This window comes from Nyctibius grandis, chromosome 2 (genome assembly GCF_013368605.1).
Source record: "Nyctibius grandis isolate bNycGra1 chromosome 2, bNycGra1.pri, whole genome shotgun sequence".
In the NCBI taxonomy this organism is placed as follows: domain Eukaryota; kingdom Metazoa; phylum Chordata; class Aves; order Nyctibiiformes; family Nyctibiidae; genus Nyctibius; species Nyctibius grandis.
In genome coordinates, this window is record NC_090659.1 from 66,329,567 (window position 1) to 66,348,091 (window position 18,525).

General features: G+C 44.2%; 1 protein-coding gene across 5 annotated transcripts in view; it reads right to left on the bottom strand.

Moving 5' to 3' along the window:
* MBNL2 (muscleblind like splicing regulator 2) overlaps window positions 1–14,869 on the bottom strand; it is a 109,440-nt gene extending 94,571 nt beyond the window's left edge. For 4 of the 5 annotated variants that reach the window (XM_068395584.1, XM_068395580.1, XM_068395585.1 and 1 more), the window contains exon 1: window positions 14,744–14,832. The gene's annotated coding sequence lies outside the window, so the exon portion shown is untranslated. Of the gene's footprint in view, window positions 1–14,743 lie in introns of all 5 variants that reach the window. The other variant, XM_068395588.1, reaches the window with a different exon arrangement.
* Window positions 14,870–18,525: the final 3,656 nt, after the last annotated feature.

The following is an 18,525-nucleotide window of genomic DNA, read 5'->3' on the forward strand; positions in this document are numbered from 1 at the left end:
TGGTGGGTCTCGGGAGACCCCGGGGACAGGAGTGGTAACTCCATCTGTTATTAAGGTGGCCTGGTGCATCTCATCAGTATTTTCCATGTTCTTTTGACTTTGCCAAACTCAAGCTGCCTGTGTTAAAAATTTTCCATGCTGGACATCTGCTGCAGGATTTATTTACTTTTCTGCCAAAACACAGTTTGCCCATTTCTGAGATAGCCTAGACAAAAACACGTTGCTCTGCCACCCTTGTAACTCACTCACCAGGGAACTCTGGCTCCCCTGCCCGTGTCGGGGAGTCTTGAAATTTGGCAGAGTGCTGAACCCTTGCTTTATTGGTTGGGGTTTTTTTGTTAAATCAAGGCTACGTTTTTTGCTATACTTACGAAAATATTTTCCTATTTGACAAAGCTTTAAAACTTGCTAGAATTCAGCTGACACACACCATCTTTTATTTTTTTTCTGATCCCTACAGTGCAAATGTTCTGCAGTAAGCGTCCACCGCCTCCTCCAGCCGTCCGTCCATCCATATGTGGCTGGAAAGGCACCAGCCCCACAGTGTGACTGAGCATGTAATGGGCTCAAGTTACAGGAGATTAGCAGGATTTCCCCTGTTACTGCTGCTCCCATCTGCCAGAGACCAGACATTGGAGCTGACAGCAGGAAGACAACCTCGCCTGTTGCTTTCATGACCCTTCGGCTGGTGCCCCACGGACGTGCAGGAGACAGGCCCTTGAGAGCACACTGCAGACGGGGTGCGAGAAAGGTCAGGTGGACCAAAACGTGACACAAAGCTGGGCAGAAGAGGGAGAGACAGCGATGAGAGGGAAAGGGAGGAAGAGACGCAAGAGTCAGAGCCTGGAAATCCTGGGTCTGGTCGAGCAGAAGGTTACAACAAGTAGATGGTGCCCAAGTGGGACAAGGAGCTGTGGAGAGTAAGTGGCACAGGCACCAGCAGTCAACAGGAGCCAGCCACCCTCCCCATGGACCACATACACATTCATATGACAACATGTGCTGACAGCTTTTGTGGTCCGTTAGTTTGCTTCTAAAGAGAGAGGACAGTTACCTCAAAAAAAACACCACAAACCCAAAACAAGTTACTAACACAACCCCCCCGAAAGGCGAGCGTTCAGCACTGCCTGCACAACCCTATTTCAGTGCCATTGCTTCACAGCACGTACGTCAATCTTTATCCACTGCAGAGCTTCAACTGCAGTCAAACAGGGTTGAGGTGCTCCAAAATATCATTTCTAGGATCAAATCATGAATGCAAAACTAGCAGCCACGCACCCACCCAGTTCCTCATGTAGGTTATTATGTTTTAGCTCCTGCCCTGCCAAAGGATCAGAAGCCTCTCAACTCAATAGGGCGTGCTGAAAATAAATCACGTCACATTTGTGAACCCTTCGGCTAGGTCCCATCGAAAAGCTCAAGAGAAAATGTATGATCTTTCTCAAAAATGGTGCTTGAGTAGTGTGCATCAAATAAGGCATGAGTTCATGGACTGAAGAGAAAGAGATTTTTAACACTACCTGCTCTGTACGTTGAGGAGTGAGGAGTTCCAAAATGACTGATGTCAAACTGAGATGTGCCTATGCGTCCATTCATTTTTCACATCAGTTACAAAGAAAAAGTCCCAGATTTCAATTTTCAGGCTAATTTATACAATCATATTATATATTTAATTGCAAAATGACATCATCTTAGAGAAGCTGAGAAATTCAGATGTCAAACCCAACAAAGAATAACAAATAAAGGTAAATTCCCAACTCGGAAAATGCCATCTGCTCTGCTTGACATGCTCCTATAATTAATGAATCAAGGGAAAAATGCTGCTAGAGGTGACTATTACACACAATTTTCTGAAGGGTATAGATATAACTTTTGGAGAAAAGTGGATTATTTTGGAAGTAATAAAGAGAAGGAGAACTGGGACATGCAGAACACGCACAGTTGTTTTTCCTTCTTTACTCTTGAATCATAGCGATTAGGTCTAATCCCAGAAACAACAAAACTTCTCAATTTAGAGGGAGTTTTGCAAGAAGTGTGGAATATATACAACATTAACACTGAAGACACCAAGCAACTTATGTGACATTCAGTACAGCAGAAAGATGATTTTGAGCCTTGCATAGATGACCTATGGCAACAGTGACATTTTGGTAGGTTCAGCAATGGCAAGAACAACTTCAAAAATATTTCTTGTGTCAGTAATAGACTCTTTCCTTAGTAACTTCCTGCAATTGCTACTACCAGCAAAATTCAGCCTTGGTAGCTATGGTCTGAATGACAGCATAAAGAAAAGTCAAGGCAGCTGCCAAGATTTTAAAACTAGGCACCTAGACCTATTCATGCATAATACCACCAATACCAGCCTTTGCAAATAACCTCACACACTCTCTCTCCCTATTAGGGCTGAAGTGAGGGTAGAAATCATTATAAGCTGCAAAAATAAAGAGTAATGCCAAAATTCAAGTTACTAACTGGAAGCAAGTATGCTGCTGAAAGAACACTGCTAGGTCTAATTTTCGTTTTAAAAATGCTTATAAATGCTTTTAAATGCTTATCAGAAGAACATTTAAGTCCAGGATTTCAATTGTTTTAACCTCCTAGCACCCAGACATCCCAACATCTCCCTAACCTAGGAGAACTGGAGATGTTTGCACACAGACATGAAAACAGATGATCTTATTTTCATCATATATGCTGAGAGAAATGTGACATGAAAACACACCACAGAAGCAAGCATATATTCAAGTTACACCTTAGGATTCAATCTTACCAAAATTCAGGTGGCTTCTGGAGGCCTTCCAAATCCCCTCTTTCCTTCTGCTGGTTGCACAAGGAATTTAAGCCAGGCCATTGTGAGATCCAAACACATGGGTTCAGGCACTCATCCAGCCTTCATCCTAACTTTATTTTGGGATGACACCAATTCCCCATCAGCATGAAAACTGAGTACACGTGCACCGTTCCTTCACAGGGTGGTTCCAGTTGGGAAGGGTGATGAAGGCACCAGCCAGAGGAGTGCTGCAGTACACTCCAACCAGGCTTTGCAGCTGAATTTGAGAGGCATATCCCGGGTGCCACGGAGAGCTGAGCTGCCTCTGGATTGTAGCCTTATGCACTTAGCTCGAAATATATTTGACCAAATATAAACAACCACATCTCAACGAGTCACTCTACTCCCTCTCTCTCTTTATAGTCACTGAAGAGAAACAGGCATTTGTGGGCTGTGATTCATCCTATCCCAAAGTAGCTATTCTAAGAGATTCCATCATATCCTAAAAGCATCTGTGTTTCTCTATTGGTTACCTGAGACAGTCACCCTTAAGCTTCTTCTATCGTGCCCTTCATTAAACATACATGAGGTGAAATCTTACTACAAAAGAAGCTTTATTAGGAGCATAAATATTTAGACACTTAAGTTAAACGCACTGGATAGCACTTTTGATTTTCAAACATTTAAAATAACTAAAGATATTAACATATAGCTAAAGAACCTGTATTTTGACAATGTACAGTTACAGCTTTGGTGTAAATCCTCAGCTTGCCATAAGCATGTTCCAGCTATGTTGCTATATAAGCTACATAAGCTTGTTCTCTAAGCTATGCTGAACATGTTCCAGGGTTTTCTTCCCCTGACTGAACATCAATCCTGGTACTCACTCACACTTTCTTCCTCTGAACAACTGATTGACACCAAATTAACCTATGAGGAGTTGGACAGGGATCCTCCTCCTGATTTTCTGTTTGATTTTGGAGGGGGGCATTTTGGGGGGCAGGGAAGGTTATTAAAAACAACTGATATCGTGCTGACTCTGTCTATATAAGCTAGGTAATATAAACTGGCAAAATAATAAGCTAGGTAAAACAAATTGGCAAACCACCCATATTGCCTTGCCTTACTCTTAGAACACAGACTTATGCAAAAGTCTTTTCAGGAAAGTGATTCACAGAATCACAGAATCACAGAATGTTCGGGATTGGAAGGGACCTCGAAAGATCATCTAGTCCAATCCCCCTGCCGGAGCAGGATTACCTAGACCATATCACACAGGAACGCGTCCAGGCGGGTTTTGAATGTCTCCAGAGAAGGAGACTCCACAACCTCTCTGGGCAGCCTGTTCCAGTGTTCGGTCACCCTCACCGTAAAGAAGTTTTTCCTCATATTTATGCGGAACCTCCTGTGTTCCAGCTTGCACCCATTGCCCCTTGTGCTGTCAAGGGATGTCACTGAGAAGAGCCTGGCTCCATCCTCATGACACTTGCCCTTTACATATTTATAAATATTAATGAGGTCACCCCTCAGTCTCCTCTTCTCTAAGCTAAAGAGACCCAGCTCCCTCAGCCTCTCCTCATAAGGGAGATGTTCCACTCCCTTAATCATCTTTGTGGCTCTGCGCTGGACTCTCTCTAGCAGTTCCCTGTCCTTCTTGAACTAAGGGGCCCAGAACTGGACACAATACTCCAGATGTGGCCTCACCAGGGCAGAGTAGAGGGGGAGGAGAACCTCTCTCGACCTGCTAACCACACCCCTTCTAATATACCCCAGGATGCCATTTTTCTATTTTTCTTCATGACAGCTGAAAAAAAAAAGTTGTTTGCAGTTTGCTGATCTGAAATACCAAACCACAGAAGTATTAAAACATTAACATTTAAATTTTAGTCATCCAAACCCAGACATCTAGTGCCTTATTAGATATCCTAGGAATTCCTATTGGCCTCCAGTGGCCACCACTGGAAAGACTGGGTTACTGATATGTCCTGGCTTATATCTGCCTGGCCCACACAGATGTCCCAGATATAAAATGGTCTAGTGCCATTTCAGATGCCATATATTTAGGTATCTGTACCCATCAAAAAATGTAAACCACTTCCTCAATACACATCAGAATAGATCTTCCCAACTCTTTTAGCAGAACATAAAAGGGTTACAGACAAAACAGAAACCCTTTATCTTCAACTGCTGAACTCAACTCAGAATAGACGTTTTATAAATCACAAGGAATCACAGGGTAAAAGCACAAGCACTATTTAAGCCAGCAACACACATCATAAATTCAAGATAAATCCTTCTGTTTGCTAACTGATTTCATGTTTCCCTATTTTGTACAGCATCCACCACAACCAGGGAATTATCTGATGCAAGTCTCCCAAGCCTCTCACTCCAGCTGAAATGAACACCAAATGCTTAAGTCTTCATAAAAATGTATTTTGAATCCATGTGGTTATGAAGAATACTTCCCAAATGTGTCAAATTAAGAAGAAAGCAAGCGTTGTACCCTTTACTCTTTAATACCCTGCTGGAAACAATGTGAAGGTGTAAACCGCCACTACTCACGAATTATCTTTAGCAAGACCCCTGTGTATTGGGAAGTTCTTCCATTGCTGATAAAAACATGCTCCTTCCTCCTCAGATCCCTCTATGACTAATTTCCTCCATAGCTATTGTTCTGGCCTCAGATTTGGAGTAGCTCCTATTCAAACCCACAACAGGAGGAAACCATTTGATAAATCACCTTGGCGGAGAACCTACTGACCTCAGCCACAAAGCCACGTGGGCATAGGAAAACACTCTTGTGTTTCAGGGAGCATAGGTGGAGGACGCATATACTAAACTTCTGCCCCTTTTCCTGAGAATTTGCTGGCTTCCCTTAATAGCCAACCTACTGGGAAGACACAAAGGCAAGATCTGTCCTCTAAAAGTTCCTAAATTACCAAAAATAATACTTCACATAACTACATGAGAGAAGTATTCCAATTACATTTTCTGCAGGTAAACCAAATATTTTTTTCATCTTCTATGAAGCTTCAGTTATCAGCCTCTAATGTATCCCAGATCCTGCATATGATTCAAGCAATGGCTGCAAATAATAAATCTTCTGACCAGTGATGTAACGAGGACTCTCTAATTATCCTTTAAATCCAAAAGCTCTATTTTATTACTCCATTATAAATCCAAAGGGAAAAAGATGCCTCTGAAACTAAGCTACATTTTGAATTTTCCCACCTTCAGCTGGCACAAAAATAATTCAACTTACTCTTTCTAATCCATTGCAATCTATTGCACACTGCTGCAATACAGGTGTAAAACATCCCATTGCTATTTAATGGGTGACGCTAGCTCCCGTTTCCCTACAAGCTGCCACTTAACAGCCTGAGCCCGTAGGGTAGATGCTCAGGGGCACGCAGCAAAATCAGCAAGCAATCTCCACTGTAAGTAGAGAAAATAGGCTCCAGGAGACTTCACAGAAAATGAGAGCCAATTGGATAATTTTTGTTTTTTAAAATCAGTAAGAGTAGGATTCAATCCCTCGCCCTTTTACAGCAATTAATAACCTGCACATGTAAGAGCAGAGGACTCCATATAATTAACAAAGCATTACTTTGGCAAGGAGGGAAGGCCTGGAGTATGTAAGTACAGGGTTTTATTTCTTTCTGTGAAGCATAGATGACAGGTAGAAGAAAGCTATGCCAAGCGAACTGCTGGCAAGCAACTAGTCTTTCAGTTAGCTGGCAGCTCTGTTTTGTGAAGTCCATGAGTTTGTGTTCGCATAGGCAAGCTTTCCTTTAAACATCAGACTTACATGCATTCAGTCATGTGTTTTGCACCAAACTTCCATTTGCACCTGAAAAGAGGTTGTTTTGTTTCAGCTTGCTCTCTGATTACTGTGAAGTGCCAGGAATACTTTTATTTGTACAATGTTTTTAAACATTACATGTGGATCTTTGCCTACATTACTCTGCCACATAATACTATATACATGAACATGAACCTTCATTCTTCCCAACGTCATATAACAGAAACCAAAAAGAAGTAGCTGTACACACAGGAAGAAACAAGAATTGTTTTCACTCAGGAAAGATAAGCAACCAAGTAAGAGTAACAAATGGCAAGAAACAAGCTCTGCTAGCAGAAGCACGAGGTGTGGGATAAAATGGCATCCAAAGGCCTGGTCTCTGACGACAGCATGTTTCAAGCAGTGCAAGTCGGGATTTAATCCTGCCACCTCAAAAATGAAGTAAATTACAGAAAGAATGCTTCAAAAAAATCGAAATGCACACAGGACTTCATTCACCAGAGGTCCAAAGATAGAACAGAGAGTTTATCGGTAGGGAAAAGTCTGTAAGGGGATAGCATCCAGCTTTCTAAAACAGCGTACTTCACCTCTTCTGTATTTTTCTCCGACTCTCCTGTCCCTCCCTCTCTCTCAAAACAAAGTGTTCTAAAATTGACAAAGCCATCCATTTGGCTATTCCCCCTCATATCAACTTTAATAATGATAAAATATGAGCACTAATACATATTACTAGAACCAAAATAAGATTAGAAGGCATCCTGTCTGCTACCTTTGGTTTACTTAAAGGTAGTACTAGGCAAAGGGGACTGCAGAGGAAAAGCAGAAGATGAAGATTACACAGATCCTTTGCTGTGTAATCCAACATCTAACCTGAATTTCCAATTTGTTGGCATTGTCCTTTGCTGCCATCTGGCACTACTAAGTAGAGTTTGGCCCTATTATCTTCATAACCGTCCTCTAGTAGCTGTAAACAGCTCCTGGATTGTCCCTTAGCCTCCTTTTCATCTAACTAAAGAAGCCCAGCTCCCTCAATCTAGACCCCTATTCATAATACTAGCTCTTCACTGGATCTAGACATGGCAACAGGACTTCATCTGAGCTAGAAATACTGCCTTTGACAAAAGCAGTGACACGTGTTCACTTCCCAGTGGATGAACAGAGAGACTTCTATCTTCATCTCTTCCCTTTGCTGTTGGCAGCATATATAAGGGAATATCACGCAGATGTTTTGCATTTGCTTCTTTTGATTCTTCTTTGAACTGCTGACAGAAGGGATAATAGGTTAAAAGCTCTGGATCCTGTACAGAAAGGTCCACAGAATTTTAGGCCTTACTATTTCATTCCTCTCAGATACTGAATCTGAATATTGAATGCACTTCCATTTTACAAAGATGTCTATGACCAAGCCACCTAACAACAAAAAAAATGAAGTTACCAGTGCTTACTTTCTAGAAGAGTTCTTTACAGGTCCTTAAAAAAACCCAAAGTTTGATGCAGATGCTTCAAATTATGACCATCTCCAAAGATTTATTTTTGAGTAAACGTAACTGCAAGCGTATTGGCAGCTCCAAAAAAAAACCCAACCTTTATGGATATCCCATTCATTCTGCTCCTTTTTTCAGTCTGTTATGCAGAAAGCAACAACTAACTATGACAAAATCCTGCTGAAGTAAGCAGAGTGGAACTACAGCAGTTTCAATTATTCCCCATTTAGAAAACTCATCGTCTCAATCCTAAAAGCCTTCTGCACTGTTCTACACAAACCGACACTTTCCCCCTTTCCAGTTTGTTTCCAGCAGCAGACTTCACCAGGGACTCAGCAGCAGCAGGGACCAGCTCTAGCAGGTTTGGCACTGCGGGTACCACATAAGAAAAAGTGCTTCAGTCATCTTTGAAATTTGTAAAGAAGAATGAGGTAAGCTTTCTAGAAAGCGAGAACAATGCTGTAATAATCCTCCTGTCAGCCCCAGGGCCATGGCCACAATTCGGATGACCAAACTGGTCTGCTGCTTCACGAGGGAGGAGCAGTGAGCTCCACCCAGCTCTGGCCTCCAGTTACTGCCACAAAATCAGTCAAGAGGCCTCTTTATAGCTCAGAAAGCATACTGATTTTTCTTCCCCCTTCCTCTAATTCACAACAGTGAGGACAGGTTATTTCAAGAAAATGACTGACTAAAGCCACCAACACCACCTCCTTCTGCTGGAATGTGCCCTAATCTTACCATTATGGCTATTACGCCCTCACCCTTCCTGTCCACCCTCACCACTGCTCCCACAGGATGCATATCCAGGTCTAGCCATTCCCAAAATGCAACAGCTTGCCCCTCCAGAAAGAGTCACAGGGTGTCCATGCCTCTCCCATGGCACCTAGCAATCCAAATGGCACAGCCCACTTCATCCGCCAGGGTACAAACTGGAACAGGCTGCTCAATGAATTAGGAAATGAACCAGAGAAAGCAGATACCTCCTAAAAGCTGCAAGTAGCAGGAGAAATACACTCCACCACAAAAAGGAAGCAAAGAGCAGAAAGCATTATGAAATTAAGTGAATAAATTGAGTAATACAAGACCTACCTCTAACTACCAACAGGCAATACACAATCCCAAGAGTGAAATACCTGATATGCATTGCATCACCCAAAGCTGTCTAGATGAGATCGAAACCCCGTGTCTTTTTTTGTCCCCCTCACGATACAAAGTCAAAGACTCGGGCACAAGCAGATGGCAGGAAGCACTTCGTTCACCTGTTCTGCAAACATGAAGTCTAAGGTGCCTCTAGTAAGGCATCTTTATTAGATTTCATTAATCTGAAAAGCTAAAGCTAACATTTACTCACTTAAAGACTACAATAAACAAATGGCTTTAGCAAGGCTAACACGAATATCTTTTAACAGAAGGTAGCAAAATGTCCTAGAATGATAAATTTGGGGAATTTCAACAAATATATTGACAAGACTAAACATGCAGAAGTCCCCAAAACTCATCTTTTGATGTTTTCTATCAAAAGCCAGTTTCTTCATAGTTCCCTTGGCACCTTCACAGGTCACCTCTGGTCCAACCTGTGGAGTTGGTCCTATTTTGGATCCAATCCTTAACAGAGAAGTGGAAGATTAAGGATATCACAACAGTACTGCTGTTTTGGAAAGAGCATCACCTCATTCAAGCAAATGAAAGAATGTCCAGTTTTCCAGGAACTAGAGAAAGCCTCAGTAGAACAAAGACCGAGAAACTCCAAAATCTTCCCCAGCTCACAAAGGGACAGCAGGGCAAGGGCCTGAGGGCTCAGCAAACCACAAATGGTACCACTAGCAATGATCAAAAATACAGTCAGCTCCTAACAACCACTGCTCCGGTAACATACCCCAAAACCACCTCGGCATTTTCACATATCACCATATACACACACAGGACAGAAAATCCAGATTTGAGAAAGGCAAATAAAGGTCGAAATAATTAATGCATCAAAGCCTATGTTAACGCCTTCAATGCTCAGAGCTTATAATGTCCATATAGACCTAGAGCACTGCAAGGAAATGCTCTACTTTGTGAAAATCTTATGCACTTGGAAAGTCCTGTCAGTTAAGAGGAACACACCAACAGCTGGCTTACACAACTCAAGTTGAGCCATTTAGACATCCCTGTACCCTAAAACAGGTTTATTTTTCTCTGAAACCTGTGAATTCAACCTTCCAGATCTCCTTTTTGATACTATCAGGCAGGAAATATTTGTCTCTCACCAGGGGAGCAGGGACACCTCATGAGGGCCCACAAAAATATGATGAACATTCTGGGGCCTTCCTCGGTAAACTAGGAGCAATGGGGAAACAAGCAGCAGTACAATCCAGTAGCAGTGGGAAACTGCTCCCCCATCACTCGATCCTTCCCCTGTAGAGACCTACAAAGCTCAATTCCCTCTACACCACTTTCTAACATTAGTGTCAAATCACCAGGTGGGAGAGTCTCAAATTCTTTCAATGTGGAGACACAACAGACCTATTTACCCTTCAGTACAAACAGCTGCAGCACCATCAAAACAAGAAGTAGGTGAAGTTAAACTTAAACCTGGAATTCAGTGGTGAGCAGAGGAAAACACTGTCAATGGTTTGCAGCCACAGGCAGAGCCTGTTTTTGTTGCTTTAAGATACACGATCCCAACTGGTCATAGGTCAGAAGTATTTCTGGACTTTACACTGACATTATACTTTCATACTGAAACATTACTCAATGACAGTGTTGCTGTCTCAGCTCTATGTAGGCAAAGAGCAGGCAGCTCATGAAGCCTTCCAGCCTAGGAAATTTGATTACTCCAGAACATGCTACGTCTTTCCCCAGTAATACAGCTGCGTACCATCATCCTCCCATCTTCCAGGCTGCATCCTCAGAGCGCTCAAACATCTGCCTTCAATCTTACAGCTCCCTGTGGTCCCAGCCCTGGGCAGAAAAAGGGCTACCTCGGGCTCCACAGAGGAAACGTCCCCGACAATCATCATTGTCATCAGTCACCCAACGTGAGCCAAAAATGTCGGTGTGCAGCTGCAAGTCAGGACAAACCGTTAAGTTATTCAACACTTTAAGCTCTTTGAAGAGATCTACTCTTTCTTCATGCCTGTAGTTGATGTAGCCATACTGACTACATTTTTATTCCAAATTTAGTTGAGTGTTTCGGTATTGAGTTTCTCTGAAGCCATAAGCGAATTGATTGTGTCAAACCCAGTTATCACAAATAATCCAACCACTATGATCAAGACAGCAAAAAGCACAGGGGAAATATCAGCAAAAGAAAAGAAAGAGATTGGTTTTGTTTTTAAAGAATTATTCACCAGAAATGAGTGACTTCAAACTGAAAAGCATTTTTGATCAATACTCTTCCTGACTTTCACTTCAATGACATCTTAATGAGCACTTTCTAACCAGCTCTACTTACGTAAACTTGCAATGAACGTGGGAGAATACTGAAGAAAGGTAAGGTGGGGGAGGGGGGGGAAACTCCATCAGGCATTGTATTTCTTGGATGCCTCTGAGAAAATGAATAATAATTCATATGGGGAAAAGTGATCCAGCAAAGATTTGATTGGTAAAAGCCATCTGGAAAGGAGTACAAGTAGACAGAAACAGTCTGAATTATGATAGAGAGACATGAAGAGAAATACAGTGAGACCTGGAAGCCAATTAGGTTACTCTGTAGTTCTGCAAAGATGAAGGTAGCGTGTTCACATCTGTCCTGGGCACTTCAGCCCCAGACAGCTAACAATAAACTGCCAGAAAAAAATTTATAAAAGAGCAGTAAATGTGATTGTAGGACTGGCTGGAGCCATCTGAAGTGAGATTTCTACCCTAATAACTGACAGTATGAAAATACCTTCTCCGATAACAGGTTTAATATGGTTCATGGTTCTTTACTTCTGTTTTTATTGGCAAGTTGGATCAAATTCTGAAACCTTCCAGTAGAACCACAATAAGACCTATGAGGGCCTATTAAAAGTGGGGGAAAAAAAGGCACTATAAACAAGTAGATTGTTCATTCACCTAGCACGGCATGAGTTTCAGTGAGAACATGCCAAACCTAAATAAATTAGGCTGTATAATTTTACTCAGCAGCGTAAGGAGTAAAATAATCACGCAGTGTTGCTGAGATTCCAAGAGCTACCCCAGAGGAATCAAAAACATCTAACACCATCAGGCAGCAATGGGAATACCAATTTAATATGTTTTTTCTTCTTCCTGCCATAAATTTTAACAGAACTTTTTCCAGTGTCTTGTAGCCAAGCTTTTAACCCAAGAAAAAGCAAGACTGAGAAGGTTCCCAAACTGGCAGTCACATGCCACTGGTGGCAGGATTCATGTACCACTTTTGCTACAGTGGGTATACAAGAGTTTAAGAATCCCTACGTTAGTAGAAAAAGTAGTCGATTTAGTACTGCATACTACTATTCTAGAGACTCTGCAACTAGCAGAGAAACTACAGAGCAGCTGTAGTAGAAGAGATGAAAATTTCACCCACCAAGTGTTAGCAGCAAGTAGACTTTATTTTTAATCTTCTCATGACAACTGTTATTCTAGAAAAGCCAAATTTAAGAAAATGATGCTCAAATGAAGATTTCAAACTCACAATCCCAAACATACCAATGCCAAAGATCTGAGATTTTGGCAGGTCGGCTCATGTCTAAAAACGGGCCGTTTCTTCAGAGAGGGCAGTAAATGTGGTGACAGCAAAGATACCACAACAAAACAGCCCATCTCGTCAGCTATAGGAAAACATTATTGTATAGCCACTGTCCTGCAAGTTACCCTGGAGGGCCAGACAGACCCTTACACTAGTTCAAATCCCTGCTGTAGCCCACTGCTATTTCAAATTTTGATCGCAGGTAGATGAGCCATAGCATACGCCAGCAACTACAGCAAGTGCCAAAGGCTGACATGCCCCAACTCTAAGCTCCAGCCTGTGTCAGAAGTTTTGGTGCTAAGATCTCCAATGAACAACGCCAGCTGGCAGCCCTTGACCACCTTATCACAGGAGAGAAAAAACGCAGGGCTCTACCCAGCGTTCATACACCCTCTAAAAGCACACGAAGTTGACACTACACAAAAGGGCCTTGTCTACAGCAGGAAGAATGACACGCTTCCCAGCAGCAGTATTAGCTGTACGGGATGTATGCAAATAGCAGTAACGCCAAATACAAGTTACAAATTGGCATCACTGATGCTGAAGGAACTTTTTCTTTTTTTAAAAACATACTCAAAAACTGAACGAAAGCAGCTTTCTACTAGTCCTTGACAGTAACTTTAGAGCGTTTCCCAGAAGAGTTTAAATACATATTTGGCCCTAAAGCCTACTACAGATACCTTTTTCATTTGCACAGTGTGGTATGTGCACACACGAAGGGAAAAGGGAGGACAGATGGCTAAATCTATGCATGTTTACCAAGGTATGAAATACCACGTTAACATCACAAGCACTAGTCCAAGTCGCATTTTTAAAATGAATTACACTTCCGCTACTACCTACACGTCCACACTGCTTTAAAAATCTACAGGTCTGAACAAGATACATCAGTGTGACATGATCGTTTAAGTATATTAATCCCACATGGATACCCTCCGCAGCTGAACCCAAGGCACACAAGTTGTTCTGTGCTACTGTTCAAACACATATGCAGCAACGTTACTGCTGGCTGTTCCCCTCCCAGCAGAAATGCAAATATGCGTAAAAGAAACTGAAAACAAAACATCTGGAAACAGAAGCCTATAGGCAATGTTCTCATAGCTCAAAAAAGACGTGTATATTTTCCATGTATACATAGATATACGTATATGTACGTACAAGGAATATATATATAGGGTTTCCACACAAAACTTGTAGTAAGAAAAACATTTTAATTCCTGACAGTTTTTCCCTCCTGTCACGCTCACCTTCACGGGTGACAATTCCCCCCACCCAAACCTGCCCAGCCTTATTCCCTGCTGACCGCAGCGCAGAAGCGCGGGGTCATAGGAGGGGGGCGATTTGGAAGAAGCCGCTGGGGCGGCCACGGCCCCACGGAGCCCTTCTCCTCTCCTTTCCAGAAGTAACACAAACTTGGGAGTCCCGCTCGCCGCTGCTCCCCGCAAGCACGCCGTGCCAAACGCTGAGTTAACAAAACCGTAAATCACCGCCGAACCAGACGCCACCGGCAGGCAGCTGCGCCCGCCGCCCCCCGCCCCGTCCCACGCCGCGGCGGCTCCCCAAAAGCACCGAGGGGGAAACGAGCGGCTGGGGGCAGGGGGGCACCCCAACCACCGCCGGGCTCGGGGCGCCTTCCCGCGCCCTCGGCGGGGCGGCACCAGGAGCAGAGGCCGAGGCGGGCTCGGGGGCGGCCACCGCCCGCCCAGGTGCAGCGGGACGGGCAGCGGCTCGGCTGGGTGCGCCCCGGCGGCCGCTCCCTGCGCAGGGAGGCGCCGCGGGCCGCCGCCAGGCTCCCCCGGGGCCGCCGGCACCGCCGCCGCCACTCCCCAGGGCGGCGGAGAAACGCAACTCCCGCCGCGGCGCACCCGCAACGTCCCCGCGCGGCCCGGCCCCGCGGCGGGGGGGGGGGGGGGGACACACGGAGACACCGCGGGACCCGCTGTCCCCCCGCGGCCGCGGGGCGAGGGCCGGCGCGGAGAGGTTGGCGCCGGCGCGGGCGGCTGCCTTACCTCAGAGCGGGGCGCGGAGGAGGGGGCACCCGCTTCTCCCACCCGGGCGGAAGCGGCGCCGCGCAGCAGCTTGTCACCTCTCCCGCCGCGACGGCGGCGGCTGGTCGCGTAGGGGCGGTCGGGCCCTTCCCTGCCGGGGCCGAGCGCCGCGCCGCACCGCCCCGGGGCCGGGCCGGGCCCGCCCGCCGCAGCCCGCACCGCCCCCCGCGCCGTCCCGCGGCTGACGGGGCCGCGGCTGGGGCCTGGACGCCGGTGGGCGTGCGGGCCGGCCCCGCGGTGTTTTGCCGAGAGCCCGGCCAGCCCCGGGGACAAACCCGAGTGTTTCCTCTGCAAAACAACGGGTGCGGCGGAGGGGGGAGGGTGGCAACGGAGGGGCCAAAACACTGGGTTTGAGGCATGTTGTTCTGCGTCCTTTTCATTGCTGGAGCCGTGGAGCGTCAGCGTTACTGTAGGCGATTTTCTGGAGGAAACAAACGCACGTTTGGCTCCCAGAGCTCATTCTGCCCAGATTTTGACCCGAATTCGTGAACAGTTTCTGTTGCCCTTCAGTGACGTTCATGGGCGAAAAAGCGCTCTGCCCTCACCCGCTACAGCCAGTGCAGGCCCTTGGGGCCCCTCGGCCTCAGCCCTCCTCCACGCCACTCTCCCTGGACCAAGGGTTGGCACCTTTCCCTAAAAAAACATGAAATATCCCCAGCCAGAGAGAGGGGGGAGCTGCAATGGTTCCCAGTTTGCCTCCAGCCCGTCAAACTGTGCTTGTGCTCTGCTGGGTGAAGCTAAAGGTGGGGTTCAGCGGAGCTGTCGGGGCACTGCAGACTCCAGCCATGCATCCCCTGCACCCCCCACGATCTCAGCTCACCCCTGCTCTGTGGGCTGGAAGGGCTGAAGCCTCACCTGACAAACCTCACAGTTCATTTCCAGGCAGTTTAGATCCCTGGGCAGGCTCTCCAGAAGGTCAGGCAATGAGAAGATGGTCAGGCATGGCCAGGAGTGAGGCCACAGCTGCCCCACCCTAAATGGATCTAAACTGTTGTAGCATCACCATGTAAGGAGGGAAGAGGAAATAAATCAGAAAGTATCAGCACTTCAATTTCAAATAAATTCACTTAGTCTCTCCCTGAGGTCTTCTGCAAGAATCAGTGACTGAACTTTCGGATTTCTGGTACTGCAAAATGTGTTAGTTTTGAGAAAGAAAGTGAGCCTTTCAACTGAGCCACCTTCTTTTGTGATCAGAGGGTGAAAAAGACACAAAAAGAAAATCCTTTTCTTTTTTTAAAGTAATGAGCAGAGTGATGAATTAATATTTTAAGGCTAATTGGAAACCAGTGCTAACCAGTCTGTTCAAGGCAACCGGGTGGATAAAGGTGTTTGAATATAACCAATGAGAAAAAGTATGTTAATATTGCTCTACTTTGAAAGGGAAATACAGTAAATGGAATAAACGCAAAGCCCAGCCAGAGCTTAGCTGAGGATGCCACCAGATACAATAAGCACCCTCCCCAAGCTGTTAGCAGGAGAGAATGGCTTTGAAAAGGGGGAAAAAATAAGAAAAAAAATCTGCTGCTGCTCCAGCTTAACCCACTGCTGAAGATGGTAGTCCCCAGGCGACCAGGAGCAGCAACATCTCTACCCATTCCTTCCCTCTATGTGTACAATTTTGTTCTTGGTGAACAGCAGTTGCGTAAAGGAAAATAAGCGAGACTGTAAAAAATTTTCCTGGCATTGTTTTTTAATCTTCATTAAATGAGAGAAGGTAGAACTGAAAAAGACGTCAAATATGCAAAAAGCCTCAACAGGATGTTCCATCAATAAGACTTTAGTACACAGCCGATATCATAAAATGCAGGACCTCCTGAGGCCTTTTATTAGGCATCTACTCACAGTGAAGCAGGATTAAAAATATTTCAGGACAAATCTAACATTTTTTTTTACCTTGCTTTTAAAAACCTCAAGTGAACTGCATATCCTCTTCAGGCAACTCATTGTGTCCATTAACTCTTTTTGCAGAAGCCCCTCTTTCTGCAAATTAACCTGATTGATTGATTGATTAAATTTTGTCTTCCTCTTGTGATTGTGGAGGACAACTAATGTTACCCTGTTTACGACACCCTTCTACATATACATGTAAAGCTATCATGAGGTATGTGTCCCCTTCAGACCTCACTTTTTGTTTCAAATTGTGATGTTTTCCCATACTTCTATGATTCTTGTATTCTTGTTGCTCTCCCCAAGACACTCGAATGTGATGTCCACAATAGGACGCTGTGGGCCAGCCGAGCCTCACCAGTAATGAAAAAATTAGAATAATTAATGGTGTCTTAGATGATACAGTGTATTTGCCAATAAATCCCTTAAAGAGATTTTTTCTTGTTGCAGTGGCAACTCCATGTTGACTCACTGAGTAGGGGTCAGTGCCAACAGTACCCTTTCTTCGCCAGCTATTCCCTGTATGAATTTCATGCCTTCCGAAGTGCCTGCCCAGCACTTGCCCTCATCTTGTTCATTTTGGATACTCTCCATCAATGGAGAGTACTTTTTGGTAGCAATAGTTTTATCAATGTACATTCTGACATGGCTTATTGATGTTAGAACATGGACTGTTAATTTTGCATTTTTCTTTAAAAAATAATTTCTAAATCAGTTTAATAAGGCTTGGTCAATATTATCCTGCTTTGAAAGGTGCAGCCTAGAAATTGATGAGAAAGCAAGATAAAGTTAAATACCATTAACTCTTTAATATTTGCAGGGTTTTTTTGTATTATTTGTATTATTACTTTTTACTAAGAACATACCACAAAGACTGAAGGTATGTTGCCATTAAAACTAGGTGTATGAGTAGGGCCATTCATATTTTACAAAATGATACTCAGAAATTTTGAGTACACTTAAAGCCAATCTATCAAATCTTTTAAAAGAGCATAAGATGTCATTCTTCTGGTCTCCACTCTGTACTCCCCTGCTGCACCACCTGCACCTTGGGGACTTGCCCTGAGGCCACCAGCCATGTCCCCTGCCTGGAGTCCAGGATCATCATACGAGCTGGCCTGCAGAAGGTGCCCGTAGACATAAATTTTCGACCAGCAGCCATCCCCCACCCAGTGGTGCCCGCATGTGTCTCCACACGTGAATTTCAAACGTTGGGATGCCAGGAATTTGTTCGATTTTTACGTGACACTAGAAATCTGGCGTATGCAATCCACACGCTATGCAGCCCCTTTCTCTGGAGCCTCAAATCAGTTTGGGAATTTCATAGAAGGGAAGAGGTATAGAGTGAAATAACTTAAGACCATGCTGGCAAAAGCCATACTTTTAATTGAATTACAGTGTGTACCAAGAAAATCCAACAGCCTGATTTGGATCATGGCAAACTCCTAAGTTCAGACATGAATTATCTTTGCCCCTTGATTTTCAAGGCTACCAGTAAAAAGAAACTTTACAAAAGACCCTTTTTAGTATCTATTTATTCACGTGCTGCAGCTAGGGAAAGTTGGCGTGCTTTCACTGAAGTTATGCTTGTCTACACAAGTTGAGATTAAATTGTTGTTTTGAAGGCAGTCAAGTCAGTTCAACTCATTTTTTTAAACTAGTGATTTTTTTTTAAAGAACAGAATAATTCAACTGAGTATGAAGTTTTCCTATATGTGGGCACCTATATGTACATACAGAGGCCATTAAGATTCATAGCCGGTGCTAAAACTCATTCTTTTTGTTCCTTTTTTTTTTTTATATGGTAAGGAGAAAACACATGAAACTTAACCTATGAACTCATGCAAGTTAATAGA